General features: G+C 42.8%; 1 protein-coding gene across 2 annotated transcripts in view; it reads right to left on the bottom strand.

Annotated features, from left to right (window-relative positions):
• Positions 1–19,511, bottom strand: part of LOC146810326 (inward rectifier potassium channel 16-like) — a 415,418-nt gene that overhangs the window by 301,229 nt on the left and 94,678 nt on the right. Inside the window, exon 1 of one of the 2 annotated variants that reach the window (XM_085617322.1) lies at positions 18,240–18,325. The exons of the other annotated variant lie outside the window; for it this stretch is intronic. The gene's annotated coding sequence lies outside the window, so the exon portion shown is untranslated. Of the gene's footprint in view, positions 1–18,239; positions 18,326–19,511 lie in introns of those variants that run through there. 2 annotated transcript variants of the gene reach the window in all.

Here is a 19,511-nt window from a genome sequence, read left to right as displayed (position 1 = left end):
TGACTATTATAAAGGTTAAAATAACATTATAGTTAGGTGAATTTGTCAGTGCCACAATTAACGTTTTGAACAAAAAAACACAGAAATGCACCAGTCATAGTTATAAGAACAAACTATAAATTGTGCTCTTGCAATGCACTGTTTATGACCTCACATATCACATTACTGATGACATGTTCTATAACATCATTTATGACATTTAGGGGCTCATTATGATGTTGGCCTCTGACTGACAATGCCACGGTCTCTGGACCGACCAACTTCCGGTCAGATCCTGACAACGCAGTCATGATTCGACTGCACATGGTGCGGTCGCAAGTTCTCATAGAGATTGGAGTTTCTCTTAATTCCTGCACCTCATGGCAGGCACCTTATGGTGCCTGCCACATGGTGCAGGGATTAACAGAAGGTCACCATAGGTACCCCCAGCCCCCAACCAGAGGCAGCTGAGGCATGGGGGCTCAAAGTCACTTTCCGACCGGCTTTTCATGTCAGAAAGCCCGACATGCAAAGCCTGTCAGAAACCGACATCATAATCTCCACGGTGGAAACGCCGTTCATAGAGGATTATGTGCCGCCTACAACTGGCTGATGGGCTCCTTGAGCCCGTCGGAAGCTAGTGGATCCAACCAGCAAGTTTACACTCAGACTGCCTACATTGGCATTAAGAAGTCAGACTTTAAACCTATGATGAGACCCTCCCGGGTGAGTAGCGCGCTATACAAATGCCGTGATTGATTGATTGATTGATGTTGGTCGGTAAGCCTCCGACAAGCGGTCAGAGGCCCACCAACCGACATCGTAATAGAGCCCTTAATATTGTTGGCACACGGATTTTGCAGCAAATACTTTTTTCAAAAATTGTCCCCGGCTTTTATGCATGAGGTAAGAGAGTCCAGAGGTCATTCTAATGTGAATGTAATGTTAATCAGCTTGGCTTTTCGAGAAGCATTGATGCTATTCACATGATTTAAAAGATGGATCTGTTTTAATTTAAGAAATGGATTGTGTTGCTTTTAATGGAGCTTATTTGTGAAAACAATTCCTTAATCTTTACAAACTGCACATACTTAAACCCAATCACAAATACATTATCTGAACAAAAGTTGAGAGCTGAGTCTGGCTGTTAATTGGCAGAGATAAAAACTTGCTGAGACTGCTTCACAGGCAGGCAACTTAGTGCTGAGTTTGCTTGAGGACTTAGGTGTGCAAACATATATGCAAACACAAACACACAAGCTAATTCTTTAGATTTTTTTGCTAAACATAAGGGCCATAAGATAAGCAGGGTCAACTAAAGAAAGGGATGTACAGAAAGATAAGTATCCAGATGCCCCGGAAAAACTTCGCTTTCAAGGCCCAATGAAGGAACGTCCATGGCATGTTACTGAAGCGACGATGTGTGCTGGAAGCAAGCACAACTGAAAAAGGCTACAAGGGAGACATAATGGGGTGCTTTTAAAACATGCACAAAGAGACTCTGAAAAGCGACCCGGTGTAAACTACGATAACAGAAGAAGATAAAATAGATGGTCTTGGAAGAACATCAACAAGTTTGGGGATAAACGCATAAAAATTAAAGAGTTGCAAAAGCGATTTAGTTATGTTGATCGAGCAGCACATCAGTAATACTCTAATCCTTGGCGACATGACTGACTAATCAGCTAGGGCCAGATATACGACCATGTCATTTTGTGAGTCGCAAATTGAGTTCAATTGCAAGTCACAATTTGCAACTCGCAAAATGACATCTACAACAGTGTCAGAGACACTGTTTGCGATTCTCAATGGGGTCGCAAATTGCATGCGTCATCAATATTCATGTGGCACTCGCAATTTACGACCCCATTGAGAATGGCTGGCCCTTCCAGGTGTGGTGGCCTGCTGGGCTCAGCAGACCTCCATGTCTGGGACTGCTTTTAAATAAAGCAGGTTTTTTTTTTTCTTTTAATGCAGCCCGTGTTCCCTAAAGGTAAACGGGATGCATTTTTTAAAAAAATGAAACGTTTTTCATTTAATTTTTTAAGGGCAGGTAGTGGTCCCTGGGACCACTGCCTGCCCCTAAAAAATATTTTCCCCTGCTTTGGCAAAGGGGAAGGGGTCACCTAGGACCCCTACGATTTTGCGATTGCATTACCACCCTCTCGAAGAGGGCGGTAAATTGCGAGTGTTTTGTGACCGCAGTTGCAAAACATTCGTACATGGCTTGTGGGGTCGCTATTAGGAAGGGAACGCCCCTTCCTAATAGCGAGTCGCTAAACACTATTTTGCGAGTCACAATTTATTTGCAACTCGCAAAATAGTGTTGGTACATGGCCCACAGGATTTTTGCATGCGCAAACGGGTCGCAAACCTGTTTGCGCATGCAAAATTCCGTTTTATATCTGGCCCCTAGTTGTTAAGCATTGGCTAGGTCATCCAAATTGTGGTAATGAGCAAGGCTCAGTGACCGTGGACAGGTGCATTGTAAAGAGAGCTGCTTAGGTGTAGAGGCCTTCAGTCATATTATGTATTTCTGTACATTGTTGAAAGTTACAAAAATTGTATGTAGTAGATCATAAAATCGACTTAAATTGAAAATATGTATTCTAGCAGAACGGCTCAGGGCATGTTAAAAAAAAGTATTTATTTGTAAACTAAACATTTCCACCTGGCACTCTGATCATAGTCACAGGGTGGTAAATAATGTTATAGGCAGAAGAACAATTGCAGAGGTCAGTAGTAGAGGTGATTGGTGTTTCATGGGTCAACACAATCGAAGAACATTACATAATATTTATATTAAGGCCATAAGGTATGAAATGTTTTGAGTATGTGTTTGTGCTCACCCTGGATGAATCCTCTGTGGCTGTCGATGACAACCGAATCATTGTGCTGCTTTAGACATTTTATCAGCTGCTTCACAGCTCTTCACCCTCACAGCATCCGCATTGGCCTTTCGGGGTCTGGGGTGGATGGCCTCACTGCCTGCTCCCTCTGTCTCGTGCTCTGACAGCGTAAGCCTGCTCCATCTTGATGCTTGTGCTCTTTTCTGTCATTTGCGTCAGCGCTAAGTCCATCTCAGCTACTCTAGCTGCTGATAGGTCGTGTGTCCTGGCCACAACCAGTATGTCGTTGAAGGGTATGTTCGACTGCCTCAATAGAAGTCCATGTAGTATCTTACTGTGTACCCCTTGGATGAGCTGAGCACGAATCTCCTCTGCAGCCCTGTCTTCTGTGGCGTATGTACTTGCCAGCTCTCTCAGTATCGCATGGAACGCGTTGATCGATTCCCCCTCCTTTTGCCCTTTGTTGCAATTTGAATCTCTTGAAATCTGAGTTCAATTGAGGATCAAAGTGCGCGTTGATGGCCGTCACTGCCGCGTCGTTGTTGTTTGGGGCTCCTGTGTTTGGGAGATGTTTGAATAACAGGTATCCTTCTTCCCCCGCATAGTGAAGTAGTAGTGATCGCTTAACTGCCCTGTCTGTTTCCCTGGCTGCCACAAAATAATTTCCCAAATGTCCCAGCCATGGTCAGGAAAAATAACGAAGTAAAGTAAGACAGACTGGTAGCCAGAGGGCAAAGAAAACATTTCGGGGGGGGCTTAATCTTTAAGCAATAGGCAGAGTGGAGCTGCAGGTGCTCTTAGAAGGGGTGAAACAACAGCAAGGCCTCATTAACATGCAAATGGTCTTTAAAAGACCTGTGAAGTGCTCGGGTGCGGCTGTCTGGGTGCCCGGGAAGCTGTCTCATCCCGGGCTGCCCCACACGACGGGGGGGGGGGGGGCGGCTGAAGCCCTTTGAGTCCAATGGGTGTTGCGCGCCTGCTGGTAGCAAACTGACCGGATTGATTTTATTCACACCCAAACACATTAGCGCCACTTTTACATTGTTTGCCAGTGAAGCGCTATTTTTGTTTTCTTGTCTTTGTTTTCCCGGGGCTTGCAACTAGTGCACCAATCCTGGAGGTACTGCAAAGTGTGGATTGGAAAACAAAATGTGTACTGCGGCTCTGCGTACAGGGATGTGGTCTTTTTACCATACTGCTAACATTTTGTAAGGATATAAGCAATGGGCATTGAAATGGGTCCATTCAGGGCCCTGTAGTCATGTCCTTAACTTTTCAGGCAAGAGCACTCACTGATTTCTGAATAGTGAGTGTAAATGCATTAAGGTAACCATGATGTTTCTGCTTACAATTCACATGGTTTGCTAAATTTTGCATTCCCTATGAGTGTTTGCTTTTTCCAGGATGTTGTCACTTTTTTTTGTAGGCTGCATATTGCTCTGCGTCATTTAAATTGAGCCACATCCAGGTGTTTATAGCCGGCAGCAATTGGGTTGTAGTTTAAGGCAGTGTGAGTTTTTCTCAGTGGGGCAGTATGGAGTTCAGTGGGGAACCAGGTTCAGCCTTAATAACCAGTCCACCAGACCACTCTCCTGAGAGAGCACAATCCCATGCTAGACCTTAGAAGGCTGCGCAAGACCTTAGAAGCCCTGGTGTCTTAGCACCAGCAGGTGGACCCTAGCAGTGGCAAGTGTGAGTTAACCACCACAATCCATATTGAAGTTCACCTCCAGTCTTGTAGACAGGCCTATGAAGCAGCACACCCTAGAGCGACAGTGACTCTGTCACCGGAGGTCACAGGACACTTGAGAAGGGCCAGCTCTAGGGCAGTGCAACCGGTGTGACCGCACCGGGTGGTGACTTTGGGTGGAGGCATTATGTTTGCAAGTATATTAAGGTTTTAAAAGTGCTTGCTGCCTTCTTCCTGGCCTCCAGCAATTTTCGGCAACAATAAAAATGTCATGATGACTCTGGTGTTTAATGTTCTTCCTAGAGAGAGATCATTTTGTCTAGTGGAAAGTTCTGATTCATGGAAAGGTAGCTCAGAGGGTTAATGTGCCTGCTACAAAGAACATGTACCATACAGATTGTGAGAAGTTGGCCTGGTATTATTATTGATGATAGGTTTAAAGACAACCTTTATTGAAAGCTATCCTAGTAGTAGCTATGGAGAGCAGCCTTCAGGCTAAGTCTTGAAGGAGTGTAAAGCAGCTTGGTTTACCAGATTATAACCTCTTGAATTACTAAATGAAAGGAGATCCACACAAGGTATATATAAAATATATGTATTTATTTCTAAACACTCACTACTAATCTCTTTATGAGATTAGAGTCCAAGATGCACAATAATACAGTTCTAAAACGACAGTAAATAGCACAATATACAATGGGCCCTAGGGGCGGACCAAACCATATATTAAGAAAGTGGTATAAGAACCACGACTTCACTAGACACAGTGCCTAAAGCACGTAGAATCGCTGGGACCTCAAGGAACCACCCAAGGTAGTGACACAAGAGACCGACAGGGGCGTGTGCAGTGTGAGAACACAGGCGCGAGCCCCGTACTATTTTATGGGAAAGTCACGGTTGGAATTTTAGAAGTTAAGGACACTTAGGAGAGGACTTTGAGAAAACCCCTTTAGACTCTAGGGCCAGCACCTACGGGAGCACCGGAGAACTTGAGTTACCTCACCCAGGGAAGCCGGGTGCAAAGGTGTCAAATGGAGTCGGGGATCGTCGTTGATTTCAATGGCGATCTACTGCAAAGTGCTGCTGCCGGGAAGGAGAAAAGTGTCCGGTGTGATCCAAGCCTGGATCGAAGATCAGAAGAACCTGAAAGCAGAGGGTACAGAGTCTGGGTCACTTCCCAGTGACCAGGGGCACGGTAGACGAAAACACACCGATGTTGGGTGATTCAAGTGCGAAGAGGCGAAGCTTGACTCAGCAGCCACGAGGACCAGGAGGCGTCGACGACAACCAGAAGCTGGATTTGAGCTGTCCCACAAAGGATGTCGAGTGCTGGGGTGTCGGTCCTCGTATTGAACACAACAAGCCTTGGCAACAGCAACCCACGCAGAAAGAGAAAAGATGCTTTGGTGCGGACCAGCAAGGTCCTGGGGACTCCCCAAGCAATGGAGAGTCAGGACATGTCTAGAGCAATCAGGTAAGCCTAATTAGAGGTAAATTTGTCTTCACAGGGACCCACCAGTCGACGGACTAGGGATCGCGACCTCGAGAAAAAACACAAAGGGCCAGCTCACGGAACACTCGTGGAGTGTAGGCGGGCAATCTTCAGTGCAAATGTTGCTCGGGGTAAGGGCTATAAATCAAAGCTTAGCTGCAGGAGTTGTTGGAAAGCTGATGCTTCTGCAAAGTGACATGGTGTCCAGGGGTTCGGTTTGCACGGTCGCCACGAGGGATACTGGCCTCAGACTTGCTGTGGGCACTGTTCTACCTCTAAGACCACGGAAACCCACCTCCTGTGTTGCAAAATTCTTCGGAGTCTGGCGGGAGCTTCGGAGCTGCAAACCGGTGAGATCTGACTTTGGTGCCTGCCTTGCAGGGGAGTAACTCCTTTACTCCAAGGGAGATTCTTTCCTTATCTAGTTCAATGTAGATCGTCGAAGTTCCAGGATTCAGTATCAGAGTTTCGTCCAGGTGTAATCTAAAGTCCTGTAGCCAGGGGTTCCTTTCTTATACCCAAGGAAGGGGTGGGACAAACTCTAGGGACCCACCTATGGGAGGGTCAGGAAAGAGGGGTGGCTACACCCATTTCCTTTGTTCAGTTTCGTGCCAGAGCAGGGGCTGGTAGCCCCTGCAACTGGTTTGAGCTGGACTATGCACAGGGACACCAAATGTGCCCCCAGTGCTGAACTTCAAAGCACACTTGGCGTGCACCCACCCAGCCCCAATACAGTAAAGCCTTTCTGGGAGGTGGTGACACCTCCCTGTGACAGGAAACCTATTGTCCAGGCCTCCCCTGCCGGAGTTTCATCCAGCAACAGGAGGGCAGACTCGTGTCTGTGGCTGGCAGCATCCATTTTTTGATGCCAGGGCTCTGTTAGCTGGTACCGGGTATACCGGTGCTGTCATGTCTCTCCCTCTAGAAGGGTGGGATCATACTCCCACACCAGTTACTTGTGTGGGGGTATGATTCCAAAGTGTTTGACACCAAATACAACATGTTTCTTTGCAGCCATTCCAAAGTTAGCATTTACCGTTTGGTTATAATGCACTTAAGAGTGTATGGTTTGGCAGCATCACAAACAACCCCAGAATAAAGGTTCTGAAGGCTGCTGAGGGGCTCTGCTCATGCATGGGCACCCTCTCACATAAAACCCAGCACCCTGCCTTCAGGATTGGTAAGGCCTGCCATAGGGGTGACTGATAGGTTTATATGTGCAGTAATATGGAGAGATATAGTGAACCTATATCTCAGTAAGGGGTGCATGCACTCCCTTACCCAGGCTGCAGTAGCAGACCTGTGGTGTCATTTTGGAAGGCTTCCCAGGGGTGACACAATACATGCTGCAGCCCCTGGTAGGCCTCTGGGGTACCTATGCCCTTGGTACATAGTATACCATATACTAGGGACTTATAAGGGTACCCCGGAATCCAATCTGGAGTGTACCTATAGTACTTGTAATCAATTTAAGGGAGAAAGCAGATAGACTGGGGTCCTGAATAGCAGGATCCCAGCCAGACTAAGTCGGAAACCAGCAAAACACCAGGAAAAAAGTGGGGGCAACCATGTAGTCAGATTCCACCTTCCTACACAGATCACAAAGTGCACATAATGTAAATAGGTCAGTGAGCTACTGCTTTTTCAGAGAGGTCCTTTTGTTACTTGCAGTTTATAAGTTAAAATCCTAACATAGAACAGTGAGCTATTAACTTTCATCTAAGAGCTGCATACAAACAGCAAGGTATTGATTAGAGCGTTATGTTTTTTCCCCCCAGTCTTTGATTACCCTAATGTTGCAAAAAGTGTTCTTTTGGACAGAAATCAATTCTGATTATTAAAGAGAACCCCCAACCATGGTATTATGTTTTAAAATTCAAAGTTTGTTTCTCCAGACCAATCACTGTTAAACTATACCGCCTAGTAGTATGGTTGTCATGTGACTCCTACACCTTCTAGTCCTTAGTCTTATGTAACATTTTCTATAGAGTGATGTACACACATATTGATTGTCTCTGAGTAATGTGTGTGATGTAAAGTGCTCTGACACCCTACACTGGTATGAGTGGCGCTGTAAATCAAATTAAATGCATCTGAGAGAGAGTGTGGTTATGGTGACTTGAGGGGCACTGTTAAAGGGTGGTAGTGAGGGAATCCATGGCAGAGGTGGTCATTGGGGGGTACTAACAAACATTAATGCAGAGGGCACCACCAGTTCTAAGACCTGCCCTGCCCTTGAGGCCAGTCTGCCTCAACCATAGTTAGCTCCTTTGGCCTTGTTTCAGAAGTAGTAGCTGCAACTCACCAGGGATTGGCAATGCAGAATTTGGCACGCACACCAAACTAAGTTCGCAAATTTCACAGTCTCTCTGCTTCATTCACAAGCACTTTTAACATGTGTTGCTTGCTGTGGGGTCACTGGAATTAAATATGCAGCAAAGGAGGACAAAATTATGCCACAGTGTTGACTAAATTATGCATTTAAAAAAAGGCTGCAGCGTAATGCAGTATATTTTCTGATATTTTATTATTTTGACATGTACACATGCTAACAGTCTTTGGAAAGATTTTGCCTTATGAGCACCAGTGTAACATACAAATGCAACAGTGAGAAAGATGATCAGTCAACCTTTGCAATAAGCCATCCACTCCGCAGCAAAACAAGTCACATTTTTTGTTAACTTTTGATACATTTGAGCTATAAACAATTTATTAGTTTAAATGGTCAGATCATGCAGCAGATCTTGCATTAGGAGGCAAATATGGCAGAGCCAGAGTTAAATAGAATCATTAACCACCACAAGGGCAGCCCAAACCACCTGAACCAGGGGCATTCAATAGTTATTCCAAACAAAAGGTTCAGAGTGTGCAATTCAAAAACAAATATCCAAAAACAATAAAAGCATGAATTTATGTAAATGAGAGAAAAAGGAAACGGAAGAAAAAGGAAAGAGACCCTAATAGAAAAACATACAAAATGTATTTAATAAAACAGCTCAGTGGCAGGTTATTGAGGTAATACATGCACCCTTGAGAGGAGGTAGTATTACTAACATCTTAAATAAAAGTGAATGTCGCTGGATTTTCCGTTGTAACAGTATAAATCAGGGTCTGAATACTCTGGAGGAATGCCATTCTCTTGTTGTAGGGTAGGAGGTACTTCTATCAACTTGCCCTGCCTAAATACTGCAGACTATGATACTGTTTAAATGACAAAGGTGTTCTTTTCTTTCCTTTTGTCCCGTGAAACTACACAGTTGGGATTTTTTCTGATTATTGCAATGTAGGCGATTGATAATGATGTATGATATTGTAACATCATATGGTCATCTGAATACTCTAGAGGAATGCCATTCTTTTGTTGCAGGGTAGGAGGTACCTTTTTCAGCTTTCCCTGTCTAGATATTATTGACTATGATATTGTTTAAATGTTAAAGGTTTCCTTTTTCTTTGTCCCATGAAACTACACTGTTGGGATTTTTTCTAATTATTGTAATGTGGGCGATTGATAATTATGTTTGACATTATAACAACATACTGTCATTAGTACAAATATGTGTATTAAAACGTAATGAAATCATCTTGCACTATCGAGACGATGTAACAGTGTATTTTGATCGAAAGAAAAACATTTGTTAGTCAATATGCAATGCTATAGTTAAAATTATGACTTTGTGATTAGTTATCATCGTTTGGTTGTACTATATATGACAATAATTTGTGAAATTGTTGGGATGATGACTTTGTACTTTTAATATTTCTTTGTCTATTTTTCCATTTTTTGTGGTGGTAAAAATAATCAGTTTTCACTTTTGTTTGGTGCTGGGGTCTTTAGAGTAGTTGCTGAGTTTTCCTTTCAGTATAATCTACTTCTTTTCCTTTAGCACGGCCACTTTCGATAAATTGCCTTTTGTTGCAGTGGTATAACTGTTTGGCACTTGATCTCGATATTTATTAGTGAGTCTTCGGTCGCCTTGAGCCGGTATTTTAATTGTGGTTTAATTTTATAATTGAACAACAATAAATGAGGCTCCACTCATAATAAACTGCCCTTGTATCAGTCTGATTTGAAATTAATATTGGGACTTTAGGTGGCATAAACACTGATATCGAGTACTATGATATCATTTATGTTTATGTTTCTTTTCCTTTACCTGTTTCAAAATGGCGTTGTGGTCTAACGGTCCAAGTCTCTTTTCTATTGCTATAGCCCTTCGCGGCGTCTTTATACCTGGCGGAGACATTTTGTCTTACAGAAACTGCTGCCACTGGTATCGTGATATATCGTGCGGTGCTTTAATCCCGGTAAGCGCCCGTGTTTGTTTGTTTATTTGTTTAATACGTTTTGGTGCAGCTGGTTTGCACTCGTAATTGTAAGTATGTTGGGTCCTGAGATTTGTCGTTTGTTTAAGTCCCGGGAAGCTCTTTCGTTTGTTTGTTTGTAATGAAACTTGGTTTTCCAACATTCGTAATTTGGAATATACAGGATGATTCTAGTGAGGTTGGTGCGAACTATTGCACAGCATATTTGAAATACAATTGGCAAGAGGTGTTGAAGCCGGATTCACTTGCTTGATTGGTATTTTGTGGCAATATCTTGCACTTTAGGCATGTTTTGTATTGCATTACCACACACAATTTTGTTTAAAAACTTATTCTGTCATTTTTAATATCGGGAATACGATTTCTGTTGTATTATGAATGATTACATACGAATTTAAAGCTTTCACTTAGTTAGCTTTAACATTTAATAAGTCTAATCCTTTTTCTCCCCCTTTGTCCGTGGTGTTTATCGTGGATTTAATAGGGCAAAGTTGAGGACGATTTGTTTTCACTCAGGTGCGAATTATTGCATAGCACATCTGAAAAATATATTTGATAAGAAGCGTTGAAGCCTGATTGACTTGTCTAATTGGTATATGGTGGTAAGATAAGGATGATGACCTCCTTTGTACTATGACTAACTACATATGCCTTTAAAGCTTTGCACTCAGTGAGCTTTATCATTAAATAAGTTTATCTTCCCCCCCCCCCCCCTTCTACTTTGCTGATCAGCTTGGATTAAATAGGGTGAAGTTGAGGACGATTTGCTCGCTCCATGACCCCCTGAATTCATAATTGTTTACGATCGGCTCTTCAAACTGAGGTTGTCGAAGTCTTCCTGACATTTGCATATTATTTCAAGCGGCTTCTGAAGTTTAGACCGCTGGAGCAAAATAACATTGGTATCTAATTTGTTTAACACAGAAGTAAGTCACCTTTGAAATTAATGGGTGGCAGGATCTGATTGCACATTGGGTTCTAGTCGGTCATTATATATCTTTTCCACTACACCGGTGGTTCTTCATTGCTAACTCTGAATTCTGGCTTGGTGGAATCTTTCGAAATAACTTTTTTCAAATTCTGGTCGCTTTCTTTTCTTTTCTTCTCTTCTTTCTTCTGTAAAATAATACTGTTTTTTGGCCCTTTCTTAAATGTTCATGATGTAATGCAATTTTTGCAATTTTAGATCACTTTCTTAGGATGCTCAGTACATTTATCGTCCTGAAGATGACCATGGATTAACACCACAGGTCGAAACGCCGTCGACGCTATTGTGGCTGCAACTATTGGAGGACATATTTCTTTGTCTACTGGAGTTTTATGAAAAATAGTATAAACTCCCATGTTATGTACTTTTCTCCTTGTCTGCCACTTGTCTGGTCATGTATATGTTTTTAATGTTATATGTACCAGCTTAATACACTGAGCTGTTTTATTAAATACATTTTGTATGTTTTTCTATTAGGGTCTCTTTCCTTTTTTTTCCTTTTCCTTTTTCTCTCGTTTACATAAATTCATGCTTTTATTGTTTTTGGATATTTGTTTTTGAATTGCACACTCTGAACCTTTTGTTTGGAAGAGTTAAATAGAAAACATTTGCAAACTAGGATATTTTGCCATTCATGTTTGAACTGCTGTTGTGGAAAAAGGGAGAAGTGCTGATGATAAACATCATGGCTCTGCGAAAAATTGCTTGTGCTTCCACATTTTATCGTATTTGGGACATTCTGTGATTAGAAGCATATCCCACTTTGTGAATGTGTTTTAATGTCAATAACTCATTATAACCTTATATAATCATGTGTATCCATTTGGTTGATTAAACTGGGCAGTGAAATGCCAAACAAATACTAAAAATTGGGATATTTGCGCATTCTGGCCACACCTCTGGCTCCGCCCACTGAGCCAATCCTTGGGTTATTCCCGCCCTCTGATTCTCCGCCCACAGTTCCCCTACTTTTTTTCCCCCACTTTGACCACTGATCGCGCTCCACCGCTGGCATGAGCGTGGGGGTGTGACACATCCGGCCTGTGCCTGGCTGATTAGCTGGAACGCCAACTCATTACAGGTATGTTCACTCCTATTTCACTTGGAGTCTTTACCATTGTTTAAAGCCTTTTAGCTGTGTTCTCTGTGTTCATTGTAAGTACTTTCAGTATTTTTGGTGTACATGGAATGTGGTTTCTACATCTCTAAAATAAATGCGGTTTTGTGGATTTTGAATGCATTCCCTTTGTGCATGTAAGCAGTGTCGTGGCAATGGTACAATTAGGTGGTGGAAGGAATGTAGCAGGGTGGACAACTGGAAGAAGTGGTGGCAGCCTACTAGGATATATTTTGAGCTTCGGGACTTATTTTAAACATTAAGCACTGCCCCGGTGTCTGGCAGGTAGGCACCGAAGGAAGTCAAATACTGATAAAACGAATTCAATCATTACAAGCTGGGACGTCATGAAGGGAATATCAGGAGAAGTATCTGCTACCTACTGAAAAAAACCGGATGTATTTCCCTCTGGTTGACAGCCTGCCAGGGCTGCAAAGCTGTCAGAGCACAGATTCTCCCTCTTTTCAGGAGGTTGTTGCTGGCCATGAAATTATTAATTGCACAAACAGATATTGCCCGCTGCTGGCGCTCACACAGTGCATCCTCTATAGGGGAATAGACACAGGGCATGAGTACTGTGCCAAGGCAGAAGAGTATTATAAATCGAGGGGTTGTACTCAGAAACATTGCAAAGTATGGGAGAAGTGGTGCCATTACAATCAAGGTTCAGTTCCCGGATTACTGGACAATGACATCACGTATAACATCCAAATTAATACAGGACATTTATTGTAACTGATTATTTGTACCAGGTAAACATTATTTTGTACTGTTATAAAAGCAAAAATAATTGTTTAAAGAAAGACGTTCCCTCTTTTGCACACCGGATTAAATCCTATTCACGGATGCCTTTGAAGAGCCCATCAAGTAGAGGGAAAAACCAGGAGTGGGGTATACGCACACAGGAGGTGCAGTGACAACATCATGCTATCCATATCTTCTTAAACCCTCACACTCTATTTCCAAGTTTTTTAAAGACTCTGTAAGACGGAGCCAGGCAGGAATGAAGGCCAGTGAAGCCAGTAGAGCTTCCAGCACAGGTTATTTTGAGGTTTGCTTGTGCCTCAATTGACTAGGATTGTGGAGGCTGCTTGACCAGGTCTCACACCCCAGTCGACCAGTAACCCAATGTTTAACAATTACGTACTATCTTGTCTTCTCTGTCATTTTTCCCCAACACCTCTCCCTCTTTCACTTCACCTATCATTATCTCCATGCTTACCTTCTATCACATTCACCTAATTGTACTCTTTTTGTGTCACTCATGTTCCTGTTGGTCTTTCTCTGACTCTTTCTGTCACCCTTTTTACCTCTCTGTCACTCTAACGTTATCTTTCAAAATCCCCCTCCTCTGGCATTATATTAATTGCTGTCACTATGTATCTGCTACTATTTCCTCTTGTTTGCCACTAATTCTTTCTGTTCTATTTCTCTGAATACTCTTCATCTAACTACTATGGCGTACATCATGTGTATCTGTTACTATGTTACGTTGTGCATCTCTTTTCGGTCACTCACACAATACAGACCTAGTAGTGAACACTACAGAACAGAGTTCCTTAACCTTTTGACTTCTGTGGGTCCCCACTCAATCACTGTTGACCCCTTCCCAAATAATTTCTATGATGGTAATCTCAAACAAATACACAAAACTACAAAAACAAGTATACATCCAGCAAAGACACAAATTGTGAAGTATTTTTATTTAATCCACAAACAAAAATGTAAATTATAATTAATGGGAAGGTCGGAGCTTTTCGGAAGTTGAGTTTATTTCTAAAAGACAAAGGGGCATATTATCAAGAAACGGCGATAATGGGCTTGATAATATGCCCTTGAGAATTCCCATAGAAGCCCATGTTCTGGTGTCAACATGGACTTCTATTGGAATTCTCTGCGGCATATTATGAAGCCCATAATCGCCGCTTTAGCTGCAGTTTTCTGCCGCTAAAGCAGCGATAATTTTAACGCTGTGCTTGATAATATGCCCCAAAGTTATATGCTATGCTCCACTATATTGCTTTGAATATTTTGCCTTTAATGCAACCTCTCTTTTTGTCAGCGCATGTTAGTGCTTCAATTGAATCCAGTAATCATTCTAACAACTGGTTGATGTACTTGTGATTTTCTAGTAAATCAAGCTAATGATGGCAACTTAATTTTTAGCCTCCAGTTTCAAATTCCTACATATTTATAGAGCATTTTGACACTTTTAATTCCGCTTCATTATGTGTACGTACTTTATCAATCCAGGGACGGCTTTAGCATTGATGGTACTCATTGCGGCAGTCTTTGTTGACTCCTCCACAATAGCCTACTTTTCCATGGTACTCCTCAGTACCATCCACCAACAGTGCCCCTCATCTCTTCCTAACCCCTCTCTCTAATTGTTTTTTTAAATCGCTACTTTGCTGAATGGTTGGGTTGCTTGCCCTAATGAAAAATTATTACTACACAAGGGCACCACATTTTTAGCAACCTTAGAATAAAACAAGATTGAGGGGGACAATACTATACGTTTCTAAACAGATGCCTTGACGTTTGAGTTCAGCTGTTTGATGCTGGTTACTGTGCTATATTATAGGGATTACATTTTATGCAAGTAAAAAAATGGATCTCTATGGCAAAATCATTAACCCATTGCGTTATCCAAATGGAATAAAAACCTGTGATCTGCATGCTAAACGTTGTGCTTTTTGCAGCAGGCGGATTTAAGATTTTTTTGCGATGAATCAAAACTTCCACTAGACAAAACTCAATCCACTCCAGTAAGTATATTAGCCACAACTAACATGACATTTTTATTATCACCTAATTGCAGGTCATACCAAGAACTCTTTAGCATGGGCCTTCAACCCTGTTTGATATTTTAAAATGAAGTGCTCCTGAGCTTGGGGGACAGTGTATTTTTATGAACAGCCACAGACACCCTGAGTAGTATTCGCAGACTCTCATGGGTCCGCAGACCACAGTTTAAGAATCACTGCTCTATAAAGATTATTCTTAATTCCGCTACATATTGAGAAACCACTTCCCAACTGTCTCACCAAACACAACTCCTAGTTGGCCTGATGTCTCAGTTAACATTCACTTCCAACATCTGATGTGATCTACAGGTCGTAAACACTGCCACGGTCAACTCAACCTTTTGTAGTTAGTAAACCGAGTACCATCAAATTGAGTAACAGTAACATATGTTACTTACAGCACTTACAAAAAAAACAAGTGTGTTATGGAGCGTTATGCAACATTGTGTTATTATGTTTAACAAATGTAATTCCTGAACCAAGCTGAGAGTATGTAGGGTTGACTGAGAAAAAGAGAAATATTCATTCTTGCTCATGCCCAGCAGGGTTAGGCATAGATCTCACTAAGGCTGGGCAAAGCACTATGCTACGCTCGCGTAGTTTGCAAAGTTTGCGCTACTTCGCACTACGCGAATTGCACGTAGCACAGTGCAAACACGCGTAGCGTAGTGCAGCGGTCATTTTTTGCTTGCTCGCGGTCCTCAACGTCAAGTTGGTGACCGCGAGCAAGCAAAATGACATCCCGGCGAGACTTTTTCCTCGTTCGCGGTCAGCAACATCAAGTTGCTGATCATGAGCGTGGAAAATAAACCTCCCGGCGAGATTCTCAACCCGGGGAGGTCAGGTTTCTCATTGAGAGTGGGCGCGTAAGCTCGCGACCGCTCGCGATGAGAAACTACCAGTCTGCGTTGAGAAAGCTGCCGCTCGAGTAAAAATCTACTAGAGCGGCAGAAAACTACAGCTTGCACTGTACAAGATGCCGTTTTCAATGATTGCATAGTGCCGGATGCTTGTCCGCACTGTGCAATCATTGAAAACGGCATCTTGCACACTGCGAACAGGGTACTACGCGTAGCTCTCGTAGTACAAAGTGCACTTTGCAAACTACGCCCAGGGTTAAATCTCACACACTACACTGTCAATTCGACAGTCCTGTTTTTCCATATCAAAGTACTACTGAACGTTTTGCAATTGAAAATCCAAAACTACAGGAACTAGTAAGGAAAGGTAAAAGCCTGCACCTGACAGAACTTGAGATTTGTGCAATATTTTGATGAATGAACTTTGAACTTTTTAAGCGGATGTTGTCCTTGTGCACCCTGGCTCTGCAGTCATGATAAAAAAGCGCAGTTTAAATGTCAATGTGTAGTCATTTAGCATGCACTACTTTTAATTTCGTTTTAAAGACACACTCATACATCCAGATTGTGTAAAATATGTTTGCAGGTGTACAACGAGGAGCTTTACAGCATACAAGAAGCAAGGCATTCAAGATATTAATATGCATTTTTCTCCTCCCACAAACCATAAAAAAGTTTTTCGTAGATATAAAAAGCAGTCAAACTAATATAAAGATGAGACATCTTTGATGGAAAGAGTGTCCAATTTGTGAATTTGTTTCTCTTAAGACAATCGTAGAAGGATGAAAGTGTGAGGCCCCTCTATGACAAAGTATATTGAATGGAGTGCTGTTCATCCACACACCCCCCCTCCTGCCCCTCCTCAGCCCTCAGACCCCCCCTTCTCCCCGATACCGTACCTTCGGCCTCTGACAGAGCCATCACCGGTGCAAGGTGAGAACCTGGAGCATTCGGTGGCACCACGTTCTTCTTTCCTGAAGCTCTAAGAAAGAATATGGTGCTCTGAGGGCGTTGTGTATTTATACATGTTTATGGAGGAGAGGGCTGACCGACCTCTTGGCCCATTTGATGTCAAATGGATGAAATGCCCTCATGCTACCCCAGAGTCTGATAATCAAGGTGGCTAGGGTGATGATGCTTAAATGTGGGATTTTATTTCTAAGACAATTGGGGGCAAAGCACACGAAGGCACTCAACTATCACCCGAGCCCTAACAAAGAGTTAGACCTGTTGGTGCTCTCAATGATTGTTTAGAAATGCATGGAGTTTGACTCTGAGATGGCTCGCTCAGACGTGAGCTGTCTGCATCTCACCATCTTGTAATGCCCACTTTTTGAACAGACACTCACAAAACCTGCCGGCTCGTGAAACTATCTGAACAAGTAAAAAACGGCCATAAATATAAACTGAGGACTCGTAAACAAACTCAGATTTCTATCGGGAACATATCTGCACTGGAATGAACGATAAACACGTTGGTCATTACTGAATTAAAATTGTGTGTTTGCAAACTACTCTATCTTGATCGTTTTTTTAGAGTTTCTTGACTGTGTGACAATACTGTGGTCATGCCTGGTTGCCGTCTTTGTGTACGTTGCTTTTGCTCAGTCACATCGTGTGTATGCGTGCTTGTGTGTGTGTGTGTGTGTGCACGTGCACGTTGTACCCGCGCGCGCTCTTCTGCGTGTGATAACGAATAAACCACTTTAAAGCTGAAACTTTTTCATGATTTGTGAGTTGCAAAATCGCACTTTTAAAAAACATATGATGTTTCCGCTTATCTAAAAGCTTCACAAACTATATCAATCTTACCCTGGCACCCTTCATGTCAGGCAGAGGTTAAGAAACGTTCTATTTAAGTGAACATTTTATTTTAACCGCGACCATGTTGATACCAATAATAAAAAAGATTAAAATCCAAAATAGGAATCTGTCTGCAAGTCCTGTCTTTCCCACCCAAGACGGTGTCAACAACAGCGAGTTTCCATTGCTTCAATGGTATAGGACCATTTTTAAGAGACTTCAACACAAAGAGCAGCACCCACAGGAAAGCCCGAGAGAAGGCAATGCAAACTGGAACCCCATCTCAGCCGTGCATCGTCGGCATTCTACCAAAAGATGTAGAAACTCGTACCTGTGCTTCAACAAACCAAGCACACCACCTACTCCTCTTCTCCGGAGCTGCGGAGCCATCAGTCCTTCCTCCCTGCTCTCCACAAAACACCCAATGGCAGGTGGGGCAATTGAGAGCTTTCAAACCAGCTCAGAGTGGTTCCAGGGTTTAGTTTATCTGTGCTCAGTGGACAGCAAACAGGTAGTGTAAACAGAGTGTCTGGCTTTAGATCCCATCGCAAACAAAAGCAGTGAAAAGTATAAAGGGAGCCTTTCCAGATTACAGGGACACTGAAGGGAAAGAAATATTCATTGCATCCTCCCCCTTCTTCACTCCCATCTCATTAACACTTTATGGCACAGCCTTCTCTCGCCCCACCCTCCACCCACGAACCTGTTCTGCTTAATGTATAAGCCATCAGCACTTTCTCCATCCTTACTACCAGTGAATTATCAGAGAATGTAGGGATACACACAGGTGGAAGTAACAGGGGGCAAGCTCAACCAACGCTACTGGCAGAAGCTCACTGAAAAGATGCTACAGTCCAGAATAGTAAGTAAAAACCCTTTATTGAAAGTACCAGGAGCATCAGGAGGGAGCTGCCAGCCAGCACCCCAATGGTCACTCTTTTCCTTCCCCCCTGTATTATGCTCATGACACACACCACACGAAGCATTGTCTTGTACCACATGTCTCATGAAGTGGACTCCCAAGATTCTAAATACTACACATCTCCCTCCTTATATTAACAAAAAATAATACAAAAGAAAAAGAAAGAAAAGCAACAATAATGAAATACACGTGAACACAACATAATGTAGAAACTTTCTCAACTGTTACTAAACCTTTCATTATATAGAAAACTAAAATACAACATGCCTAACACATTTCCAAACAACATGCGTTGCATCACCTCATCACATAATCCCCATGTGAAATCGGCTTCTGTTTGATCCCTCCATCATATTCCTCTTTCCTCCTGTGACGAGTAGGATCACAATTACCCTGTAATCCATCTTTTTGTCCAGTTTGCACCCTCTCATCCTGAACACTCTGGTGCCGATTACGATCCGGCAAAAACCGGGTACGAACCGTCGGTCAGAGCGTTTTCTCCGTCCGACTCGTACCCGGTCATAAAACTTGACAAACATGGAATTACGATTCGCACGGAACCACCATTTCTGTACGAATCGTAAAAAACACCGACCGACGAAAATATACATACGAATGTGCTCCGGGAATTCTGCGACGTGATGTCGGTACGCTGTCAGGCAGCGTTTCACGACCCAGGAA

This window comes from Triturus cristatus, chromosome 7 (genome assembly GCF_964204655.1).
Source record: "Triturus cristatus chromosome 7, aTriCri1.1, whole genome shotgun sequence".
In the NCBI taxonomy this organism is placed as follows: Eukaryota; Metazoa; Chordata; class Amphibia; order Caudata; family Salamandridae; genus Triturus; species Triturus cristatus.
This window is presented reverse-complemented; position numbering and strand designations above follow the sequence as displayed.